This window comes from Dermacentor andersoni, chromosome 8, assembly GCF_023375885.2.
Source record: "Dermacentor andersoni chromosome 8, qqDerAnde1_hic_scaffold, whole genome shotgun sequence".
Lineage (NCBI taxonomy): Eukaryota > Metazoa > Arthropoda > Arachnida > Ixodida > Ixodidae > Dermacentor > Dermacentor andersoni.
In genome coordinates, this window is record NC_092821.1 from 77328797 (window position 1) to 77341198 (window position 12402).

Genomic DNA, 12402 nt, shown 5'->3' on the forward strand with positions numbered 1-12402 from the left:
GCAGGACAAATACAGTTCGAAAATGGTCGGTAGAGCTCCCGCAAGCAGCTTCCGTATTCGGCACCCGGGAACATAATCGCTTTCATTAAACTGTTTGCTGCACACTGCAGTTGGTGCGGACTTGTCGTTGATGACCAGATTTTCAAGGGAAATGTTTTTTTGCCACTTAGAACACAGTTCCGCAAAGCTAGGAAATCCGCGAAAGAAAACGCCGGGCGTCTTCCCCTGCTGGGATTTACAAAATGGCACGCCATAGTACACCATGGCTACAGTGATAGCGTTTGAGGTAGCAGGAAGAAGACACTTTCACGCATGCAACGATCCCCCGGAGAAAGCTCACAAGTTCAGCTGCAAAAGCTGGCGTACAATAGGCAGCACGTGAGGGATCGGCGGCATAAGCATGCTGCTGCAGACGCCGCCGTCAAGCCCAGAAGTGGTGAGGTAAGTGCGCCAACAAAATCAGACCACGGTTGCAGGGAAGAAGCCAACACTCATATCGTGGGCATCAGCGGAGAAGTCTGATGAACGTTATATGCCGAGCCCGCCCCCCCCCGCCCCCTTTGGGTACGTACCTGATGATTATGATACCCATACTATAGCGAAAATCCACAACAAAGGAACTCCCAGGTAGCGAAAAGTACATTTGAACTAAATATGAAGTACTGAATACAAGCTTATACAACATTTGTCATATTGCGTAACACGTGTACGAGATAGCACATGCGAGTGCACCAGTTTCCTGTAAGCCGACGACGAATGAAATGAATGGAAAATTTCATAGCACTTTATTACCCACTACATTAGAAGCTTCGCTTCACATAGAATCCTATTTGCGCGTTGTATCGGCGTAATTATTTATTCCAAGTTTCTTCCTATTTCTTCCTTTGAACTAGTTACGCGTCAGGTGCTTTTGCAAATGCTTATTAGGGAGAGACACCAAAGACTTCATCTGCACCCATCCATCTGGTCATGATTCACCATCGAATTGGTTACACACATGATCAAATAACGTTATTCAAACCGAAATTCTACGATGCTTCAGAGACGAGAGACAGCTTGCGTGCGAGCATTTTTGCTAGTGCTGGTCTTGCTTTTCTTTTTTCATTTTGCCAATCGAAAGTGAACCACACAATGCAGTTTATCGACTATGATTTGGGCAGGCGATGTTGGTAATCAGCAATTTTTCAGTGGCCCAGAACATACCATTCGAAGCAAAACGTCACGTTGGTTTAATTCCTGCAACTGCTCAATGCAGAAAGACTGGTCGCTGATAATGGAAACAGAAACCGGTCCATGCTCTCACTCGTGCAGTGCGACATGTGCGCGCCCTATTCGTCTCAGGCAACTAGCTCATTTTAGCCCGAAACAAGTAGGCTTGTGATGCTGGTGTAGTGGCACAGCAATTTCACTTGCACACATTCATATGAAGTGTACTGGAAGGCCAGGGTTTTCCTAAAACTATAAAATGATACGTAAATTTTATCAACTATGAAATCAGTTTTCTTGAAAATGATACAGAAGTGCTTTCATTAACTGCTGTTTTGAAAGAAAGGTTTGTTTGTACCTTGAGGAAGTGATAGTTTATTGCTCATAGATCCTGAGAAATGATTGTTTATTCTGCGTAGAACATGAGAAAATAAGTTGTTTTCTTGCATGGTCAGGAAAGTGTGTATTTTTGCGAATTGTTACGAATGCCAGCTAAAAAACGAGTACCACAAAATCTGCAGTGCGTAAGGTATAAAGCGACGCAAAAGATTTGATTTAATAATCCTGGGTGCCCATCACAGCCTCTGGCGCACCCGAATGGCACAGTATTACTGCAATCCATATGCAAGACCTACGTGGATAGACTTCAGAGAAGGCATAAGCGCCTATCTTTAAGTACAACGCCTTCCGGAATGGCTCTCAATGTTATTCAATAATTTCGATTGGATTGCAGTAGCACTGGTTCGTACATGTTATATGTATATATATTCATTCTCGTGTTCGAAGATCTGTTGTGTTGTTGGTGAAAATATGTGCAAATCAGGAGAGGAAAAAATTATCCTGAGACAATGTTTACAGCATTATGATGTGCTGGGAGGCTGATGTTTGATGCCACGATCAGACACTTGAATTTTTTTGAACGCTATCACCATTCTCCGGGAACTTGCCCCAGTTTCTGGCACGTATCTATGTAGTTATGTATATATGTCCGTGCCTTTCCTCTACCGCCAACGATTGTGTAACCAGATTGTCCTAGTTAAACTGTGTAGAGGTCCAGACTGCTGTGCTGAGGGAACCACGCGCGAAAGCGTCCGTCGGATCAACAAGAGTCGTCGACTAAATAATTCGCGGTAAGTGGTGCTCTTCAGTTATACTCTCCGGTGTCAACTTGGGCCGCTGGGTATGTGTCACTGGTTGTGTACCGCGCCTTATAATAAATAATCTCGAAGCCATATAATAAAAGATTACCCACAGATAATAAGGTGGACTGCTAGGAGCATTGCAATCGCCATTTTTAAACGATGGATATACTACCACTTTTTTAATATATATATATATGTATATATATATATATATATATATATAAGAAGACAAAAATATTGCGAACAGTAACCTAACTGCACACCACCGCGAAATGCCTGAGGTGCTCCAAAGAATGCTTTCCAAAAATAATTCGCTTGACACCCATGGTATCCCTCTTCTAAGTCAAGGCAGGGACAAGCTTGTTTCTGTTACACCTATTAGGCCCCTTCCGTCCACGTTTGTGGCAGAATTGGCTAGTCTAATGCAGTTATAGCACTACTAAACGTACGTAGTGCAAGAAGGAGAGAGGACGACGGTTGAGCTACTGGTTTGCTAGCACAGACAGTACAGGTAAGATTTACTGTCATGCGCGGTGCGCGGAGCTTGCAAGAGGAGCGCAAAGCCAGTTTTCTCTCGAACGCTGGCATTTCATATTGAAGCCTGCTTCTCGCTCTCCTCTGGACGCTTGATTTCGTAATAAAGTGGATTCCCATAGGGGCTGCTATTGGTAGCTGCGCTCGGCTACTCAGCGTAGATCCCGCGGCCGCCGTGGGATGCCGCCACGAGTGGAGTGGCTAAGCACACTGCGGCTCGCTGAGCACAACCGTGTTAGGCTTAGGTTTAGCGCGTGTTAGGCACAAGAATCAAAAGCCCTGGTGTCTACGTTACCATACACAATTAAATTTGAACTGCCCCCCTCGGTGACATTTAGTAGGCGGAGCCTTGTGGGCACGTGCGGCCAAATCCAACAAATATTTGCTGTGCAAGGCATTGAGGAAGGAACGGGAACACAGCGGAGGCAGCGTTTGATTTCCAATAACTCCGCTTCTACTTAAGGCATTCATGTACTTTTTCAGCAAAGTATTTCTAAATATCCAGTTTTCCCTTCACATGCCTTTCTGCACTTCTATATAAATTACAGGCACAGTGGATTCTGGAAACTATTATCTAGTACTAGCAGCGGCTTCGAGAAGCACACAAATTCATTCATCAAGGTCCTGCGAAGTGCTCGTTCTCTTCGTGAAGAAAATGTGCTCTCAATCATGAACGCCAGGCACAAGCGATATCCTACTGAATTAAGTGCTCGTATTCTGATTGCTATTGGTACCACAGATTTTGACTTATAGGCGTGTAAGTTCGATTATATGGGGGTCCCATTTATTAGTGGTAGCCATATATATGCCGTGGTATGTATAATCACTGGCATTGTATATACAAGTGGTTGTTTTTCGAAGCTCGTCAATCCTCTGTCAGCCGTTTAACACATCTGAATCTAAAAATCTGTTGCTAATGCCTTGAAGTTCAACGATAGCAACTCAAATTATAATGTTTATATTCGAATATAGTAAGTTTTGTTTGCTTTGGTTGGGTGAGTGAGTAAAACTCATTTGCACGGATGGCGATCTGGCATAGAAAATTTCGTTGTTGATGTACCGTTTACTGTCACAGAGTGAGACGTGTTGCGTGCCAGATGAGTTCTGTGCGCCCCCACTGAGAGGATTAGTGTGCCGTAATAGGGCGCAATCATCTTATCCGTAGAATAAATATTCTTTGGCAATATATGTACAGGTGTTTGTTTATAGACGCTCTTCAATAATCTATCATCGCCGTAACACGTCCATAGAGCAAATTTTCCTGCAGCAATGTTCCTGCTGTAGATTTAATTCTTGTTCAATTCTGCCTCAATTTCGCTGCAGCTGATAATGACTGGTTCCTTGATTTCTCCAGCGAAGCGAGAACAGTTGCTCCAGCGTAATAGATAAAAAGACAGCTGTTACTTTCCAATAAGCCGCAACAATGGCCTGACAGGCAACTATGCCACAGATGCTGAGCTCAATGACCTCAAGAGCAGCAACACTTGCGCCCGATTCGTTGCCTGCCATGCGAGCAAATTGGTAAATGGGGATGTTAGCTTAACAAAGAAAAAGAAATACCTCGCGACAGAAATTGGACGCTGCGCTTGGGATCACGAGGTTTGAACTTATTCTGCAGTCTGAACTTATTCTGGTCTCTCAAACCTCAAACATAACGCTAGGACCTAATTTGAGATTAGTTGCGCGAAAGTTGTGTACAGGTATATTCACTAAGTAATGAATAAAACTTTTCGTATTTCGAGTCCACAAGCAACGAAATAGTTAAGTAGTTTGTGTTGTTGTTTTCATGTCAACTACTGATAAGCGGCAATTTGTTTCTGACAACTAGCTTATACAGGGATGCACGAATTGTTATTCTTCGTGTACGCACGAATTTGGTCTGCTTCACTGCAGCTGTTAAGGATATTGCAATAAGCTCCCTAAATACGCCAACATCAACAGCCGATATGTGCTTACTTTAACGTTTATGTACCTTTCGTTTTTTTGTATGGCCTTTATAACGATAGGCGCAAGCAAAAAAAAAGATTCAGGTGAAGTTTCTCACGCTAATTTTTATTATTGGAGGTAGGGGTCAACTTCGTCCCATACTACAGGAGGGTAGCTTTCTACCTGGGAACCTGGAACGTCGACATTAGTAAATGGAGCTGCATTGCATACTCCTGCTCCCAGTAGTTGTGAGGCGATGAAAAATATTCCTGCGAATGAATGAAAAAAAAAACGGGTCATCATGCCATGCTTTTCTTCTAGCAATTGCAATAAGATGTCTTTATTTAGGCGCAATGAAATTATTAATGCACGACTGAGTAGTATGCGCTATCAATATATTTACGTACGGTAAATGTATTTGTAAGATACCATTTGCGGGCTTTCCTACATAGATTTATACATTCTAAATAATAAGTTTCTCACGTAAAACTTGCCGCAACCTATAGTGTGTGACGCGCCCCCGTTTAACAGTATGATTGGCCGAAGGCTGTAGTTAACATACAGCCTAACGCCTATGTATCTCACCACTATCTTATCAAAATAAATTTCTGCTATTTAGGCATCTTTAACTAGATATACATGTATGCCAATTTTAGCATAAGGGGCGGGAATTGGAAACCACTTCTTCAAGACCTTCCATATTTTTAACTCGGCAAATATATTTCAATATTCTTATTATGAAAGGTAACTTTCTTGCAAAGCGGAAGGTCATCTGTGCATGCATTATACACCCCAGAAACTGTATGGCTTATTCTCCTTAGCTATGAGCAGAAATCTGGTGTAAAGGCTGGAAATGTTTTTCGGCCAGCCTATATCACTGACCCAAGTGGCAACTCTGAGGTAAACATAGTAGTACTTACCCACCAGAACATGAAAAAAAAAAACTAAAGAAAATCAAGTGCAAGATTATTGAAATTAGATACCTGTAACACATGCATACAACGACAGTACACTGCCCGCGCACTAACTCCTCACTACAGAATGGTAGGTGATAGTACATACTTACTGAAAGTGTGAGAGACACGGAACGATGTGAGAAATTGAGATCAATAAATATGTGCACTGTGGAGCAATGAACATTACTTATTCGAATTGGATCAAAGAGAATGTTTGTCAGTATCCTTTACGTTGCTATCTTATCCGATACCAGTGTGCAGACGTTTCGCTAAAACTGGAACCTTGCCTAAGAAAGTGCAATATCTAATCTTAATCAACTGGTTGCAAGAGATGCTTTTTGCTGACCAACATATTTACATTGATCATAAAGAACAGAAAAAATCTACATAGAGAGCTTTTTGATTCACTCTCACTGCACCTACGCGCATATATGGTACCAGCGTGCTTGTTGGAGCATTTTACGCACACAGCCCTTCATCACGCTTTTGATTCTTGCATTCATTTAAGGCAGTGACTCTGCAGAAAGCTCGCGACACTGAGTTTTTTCTGCAGTCATCATGAGAAAGTCGCAACCATATACAAAGTACTCATGCGTGTATTTATTGCCCTCTCCCAGCTGCTGTTCTACAATCAAGCAAGGTTCCTCGTTTCTTCTATGCTTTGGTCGTAAAAGAAATATAGTAGTCTTTTATCATAATGCACCTAGAACACCTCACTGACCTTTAGGTGCTGGACAGAGCATTTCTCCCGCTCAATCAGCTAAAATTCAAAACATATGTTCAGCACGCTCGGATGTATGGTGTAAAACGTTAGACAACTTCATTGCAACAAGTGCTATCGGAAATCACATTTTAACTCTCAATTAGGTTGATCAAGCTTTTCACCGGGCTGCAACAGGAAATTTCCTACGGAAATATTTTGCTTCCTTCTGCGCCTTTCCTGGTCACTGGAATTGGAATTTAAAGAAGGAAACTTGCCCAATGCTGGCTCTACCGTTGACTTTAAAAATAGTTCGGGCATATCTAAAAGCGCTTATGGTATAATGTAAAGGACTAGTACATGAGGTGCTGTGCTATTTTGCTTCCTTCTCTACCATTAAACACTGATCACTGAAATTGGAATTGAACAAAAGGAAACTTGCCCGATGCAGGTTTTACCATTGACATTAAAAATTGTTCGCGTATATCTAAAAACTATGGTATAATGTAAACCATTAACCAGTGAGGTACTCAGTTATGTTGCTTCCTTTTCCGCCTTTAAACACTGGTCACCGGAATTGGAATTGAAAAAAGAAGCTTGCCCAACGCAGGCTTTACCGTTGACTTTAAAAATAGTTCGGACATATATAAAAACGGGTATGGCACGCGTATAATGTAAACGATTATTCCATGATGTACTGTGTTATGCAACAGCACCAAACACAAAATGTGGTGGTTTGCACCGACTCGCTTTCTGTCTACCCTAATATTACTTCACTGCTTTCCTGCGCAGTAATGCTACTGCCATGGTGCGATCATAGCTGTAGCAAAGGTAGGCTCTACGAGATAGTGCTACTCGTATTAGGTGTACGAATAAAACGCGAAGCATGGCGCAGAGGTAGAGAACTCTTTGATGCAGTAAAATCATATAATTCAGCACAAAAAGAAGAAAAGCGAGGAGGGGCTTAGGGCGGCTGCTTTCCTGTGTACATTGTACTTTCTTGTTCATCTTATGTTTGTGCTTGTTTCCAACATAACTATACTTGCCCATACGACTAACAAGACACTTCGCTAAAATAGGAGCATGAAGGCGTTATATTGTTTTTAATTTATGCTGTACTACGAAAACCAAACTTCACTGTAATAAAACATATTTAGACATAAGGAAAATGTGTAAGCAGCGCATGTGGAAAATGCAGTCAAGGTATTTCAAGGAAATCTACGAACACAGACCAGAACTTCTAACTATACAAAGTCAAGCAGAATTATATAGAAATGATCTTGAAAATATTGCTAGGTCTAGTTCCACATGTGAATGCTGAACACATTTTTTTGTGTGCAGGCACATACTGAAGGGGCCCTCCTATCTGCGCCGGTTTGTCGAAGGCTAGCTATCATGTGTGTTCTAACTGCTGAAGTGAATTGCATTATTGTGCAGAAAAAAATATCTAGGAACGTATTTATTTGAAAAGGTGCCACGCCATTGTGCGTGGTTCGACAAAAAAATGAAAAAGCTTCATTGTACAAAATATTGTGCCTCTGCAGATTCGTGCACGATCATACAGATCAACCGCTATATCTATATAATTGGATTTATAGTAGCAAAAGAACATTGGGATTGTGAGGGTGGCCTTTGTAAAGGGTTCCAACGTAAGTTTGAACAGCGGGGATTCTTCAACACGCACATTAACTGAACTACACGAACGCCTTTTTTCTTCACTTTGTCCTGATCAAAACACAGGCAATTGTCCAGCGAGAGAGCTCACTAGCTTGTGCTACGCGACAGAACATCATAGAGCTAGCCAACCCCTTGGTATAGAGCCACTGTGATTACTACTTTGACGAACCCCGGTACCGACTACGAAAGCTTTTCACCGTCATGAGCATTCACTGAATAATAAAAAAAATGAAGGAAACACCTACCGACTGCCACCGAGATAAAATTGCAGAGCCCAAAAATATGGGTAATTTTCCTAAGACAATTCACATACACGCTGCTGGAACACGTCCATCTGATGAAAAATGAATCGTAAAAATTATGAATAGCAAGATGCATATGCTTTAACAGTGGCAACATATAAGGATCCACTTCATATTTTCCCCCTCTAGCCTTGTGCATGAATGTGATCGTAGTAATGGCCATACATCAAATCATACACATGAATATAAATAACATTGTTACGTATTTCTGAAGCAGACCTCCGGTGGTGATCAGACCCTCGCACCACACTAAGGAATATCTTTCGCAGAGCATTTTGATTTACCAATTGTCACTTCACCAGTTTTCATTTAGAAGTCCGAAAGTGACTGAAAAGGACGCAATATGATTTGAAGTGCATTAGCCAAAATCTAAGCTTTCCGCAAATGTTCATGAACCGGATGAAAATGCAGTATTCCTACTAAATGTTGGATTGCGCGACAATTTGGTGACAGAGGGAAGAAACACACACAACGGAGCACTATTGCAACTATAGATTTAGTCCCTAGTCAGCGGAATAAGTACATTTGCCTGAACGGGAATAAATCGGTAGTTGCAAGTAGCGTTCCGTTGTGTTTCTCGCCTGTGCGTCCCGCCACATTGTTGTGCAATCCAACATCTAGTATGTTATACCTACACGCCCACTCTGCAACCTTTGCAGTATTCTTTATATTTGTTTATATTGTTATCATAAGTTCCGTTATAATGACATTTAAACGCCCCAACAAACGTGTACCCAATTATAAATGCGCATAACAATCACAGAGCCTGTTATATGAAAAAAAAAGAAGAGTCTGACCTTGCACAGGCGTTCATATTATTCCGAAGCAACACACGCCAGTACGTTCCACCTAGACGGAACCCGAACGCGAGGCCTAACGGGAAGCTACGCGAGCCTTGACAGCACAAGTCATGTATTGCACACACCACCTGGCAACGTTTGCAACAACATACGCGTGTACATGTTCTAGCGGAGGGATAGATGGGAGTGCTTTCTATCGTTCGGAACGAACGTGGTCGAGCAGGGTAAAGAGCACTCTCGCCGAGAGCAACGTTATGCGTCGTTATGAATTTTCGTACCACGATGAGTCAGCAAGTAAAAGCGGCCTATTTCCCTTCATTTTGCATTTGTCGACATATTAATGCGATTGATTTCCCGATGCCTACATTGTCTGCCTACAGCCCATATAGACCGTGTTTTATTTGGGAAGCATAGTAGAACTAAGAAATTTACATAGTTATCACACTCTAAAACGGAAGATACGTGAAGGAAAACTCTAGCGGCCGCATGGACTACTATAAAATTATTGAAAATGACATGTGGCTACGGCAGTAAACATCGGACTTCAGTATTTAGGCCAGTGTCCGAAGCTGTCATGTCGACACCTATAATAACCAGTAAAGGGAAAGCCCTGCATTTTATTGAGTGTTCAATGATGCCTGTATTGTGCTTCGTTGCCATTTCCAGCTAGCCCATAAGGATTTGCGAAGTACATATTCAGGAACTTACATATTTCTGCAGCCTTAAAATCTGGCCTTCGAAGCATGCGAAGTAACCTCATGCCGTACACTTGTAGATGTTAGTTACGAGCAGAGAAATGAATGTTGCGGTTTCATGAAAAAGAAGTGAAATTTGACTTTGTTGCTACAGATCAATCGTCACGTAATAGGTGTCAAACCTAACTAACGAAAAAAGTGGACGGACACTATCGCTACTCGCAACAAAACTCTCTCAATAAAACGCGGCCAGCGTATCTTAGCCGCTGCTTGACAGGTAGGCGTCATTTTCCGGACAGAAGAAAGAGTAATCGAGAAGATATGGAAGCTCACCATGGCTTCACGAACGCTAACGATTGTGTTAATTTTCCTTCTGCTTCTTTGTACGATAACCAGAGCCACCTTTTTCAATGCACATGATTACTGTTGCCTTCTGTAGCCCCTTAGTCACTCGTGTCTGCCTTTTTTTTTAGCATACGTGAGGACTGTTCTGATATATCGTTTTGTACCTTTCAATAAAATGTTTCAGGTGCAAGTAGAACCGTTCCCATTTCTTTCTCCTGTGTTCTGTTCGCTGCCCATTAGACCGCTATGAAATTAAGGTTCGATGTCTTACAGCTGCACGCAGAGCCGCCCGAGTGGCCGTAGTGGATGTGTAGGAATAATTACAAATCACCGAGGGGATTCAGCTCAAATAAAAGTGACCATTTATTACTTGTTCGTCTACAGTTGAGAAAATGTTTATTCAATATTGTTTCAATAGTCTTTCGGAGATTACTGAACACACGCAACAATTATTCGATGTTGTTATTGCTGAGTATTTCAATAGAAACAGTTTCTTCCAACATTAGATTCTTTTATGATTGTGTAAATATTGAGTGTCAATTTACATAATATATACGTCTGTGAGTAGATGCGTGAAGAAGTGTGGGCAAAGGAAGGATCTAGTTTTTTTTTGATAGTTACAACCAGACGAAATGAGCCGGCAATGAAGCCAAATAATGCATAATGAAAGCATCCACTCGGCCATTGTCACTCATAGTCACCGGTGCATCCTGCTACCTCTGGCGCCCGTGCGGTATCTATTCCGTGCCTTTGACTCCAACCGCACTACCTACCAATTAAGACAGTCGCAGGTGACAAAGAAAGCTAAGGTTACCTCCGGCCTAATCGCAGCAACGCCCGCGAGTAATTAACCTCTGCACTATGTAGCCGAGTTCAACCAACTACAGCATAAAACCCCCTCTGTCTCTACGAATACTGGTTGAAAGTCGTTTATTAGGGAATGGGGAGGCGCATGCGCTCAGTAGGGATGAACGGGGAGTTGCCAGACTAGAGAGACGTTCATATGATCAGGTTTTCCAGTCGTTCGAGTGACAGTCGTTTGTGCTGAAGCTGTTTGCGGTCAGGACCATGGTTTATCAGTCCCCTTAAGCACCCTAATCAGACCGCTGTGAAAACCTTATTTGGCAAATAATAGGTGCGTTATAGGATCAGTGAACAGTGTTTCCCGGTAGTTCGTGCATTGTAAAGCCCGTGTGGTAATTCTCTCTGTATCGAACGCATAATATTGTCATAATAAATGATGAAGGTCGTCGCGGCAGCGCACCCAGCAGTGGTCGCACGTCACCGCTGTAATGCTGTGTTGTCGCCATTTTGCTATAGTGTATGGCGAGTAGCCTGAATTTGCGAAAACATTATTGACAAAGACCCCTTGAGAGCGTGAAAGGAGAGTCTTGCTGGAAAAGAAGACAGGCGGGGTAACCTGCTGAAGACGCTGTTTACTTGAAGTACGCAGGGACGCACGTATGGGGACGTGCGCACATAGTGCATGGTGGCTACTGAGGGAGTCATTTGGATTAGGAGCTCACGCCGGTTCATCCTGAGGGGGGGGGGGGGCAGACAAGCTTTGGTCGACCCACCTGCGGAAGCAGCAGCGGCATATGCCGCCGCATTGGCCCCGGGCACACCCGTATGTCCGGTGTCCAGACGATTTCTATCGGACTGTTTGAATTTTCACGCCTACGAAGTATGAGCTGAATAGCAGGAGCTGTAGCATCTTCCGCGGCTGGGCGAAGTATTTCAGAGGGGGCTGTGTGTGAGCCAATGAAGACACGGAACGTTTTCTGTATGGTACATGGGAGGTTTGCGGTAGCTACCCGGATAGCAAGTAGTTCAGCATACACGGTGTTGCCGGACGGTAGGGGGCAGCTGTAGGCTCCTCTGGTCTGCGCGCGAAATCATGCGATATAGGCCTGGTCATTAGAGAGAGCTGCGTCAATGTAGATGTCCACTGTGTCTAAGCTCGCGGCCTTGAGTTGTGGCGTGGAAAGATGTTGACGAGCAAGAGCGCTGAAAATATACATACTAAGCATATGCGAGCTGCAAATTTTCACTGTGAGATAAGTGGACACGGCTGCATCAAAACTGAAAGCTAGGCGAATTGGTTTGCTTCCATCTTAAC

The 12402-nt window shown here is 42.9% G+C and overlaps 1 long non-coding RNA gene across 1 annotated transcript; it reads right to left on the reverse strand.

Annotated features, from left to right (window-relative positions):
• Positions 1–4685: 4685 nt before the first annotated feature.
• LOC126538700 (uncharacterized) lies at positions 4686–9370 on the reverse strand. The gene is made up of 3 exons (XR_007601120.3): positions 9241–9370; positions 8387–8475; positions 4686–5077 (listed from the first exon to the last, which is right to left on the reverse strand). It is a non-coding gene; the product is annotated as an uncharacterized lncRNA (long non-coding RNA).
• Positions 9371–12402: the final 3032 nt, after the last annotated feature.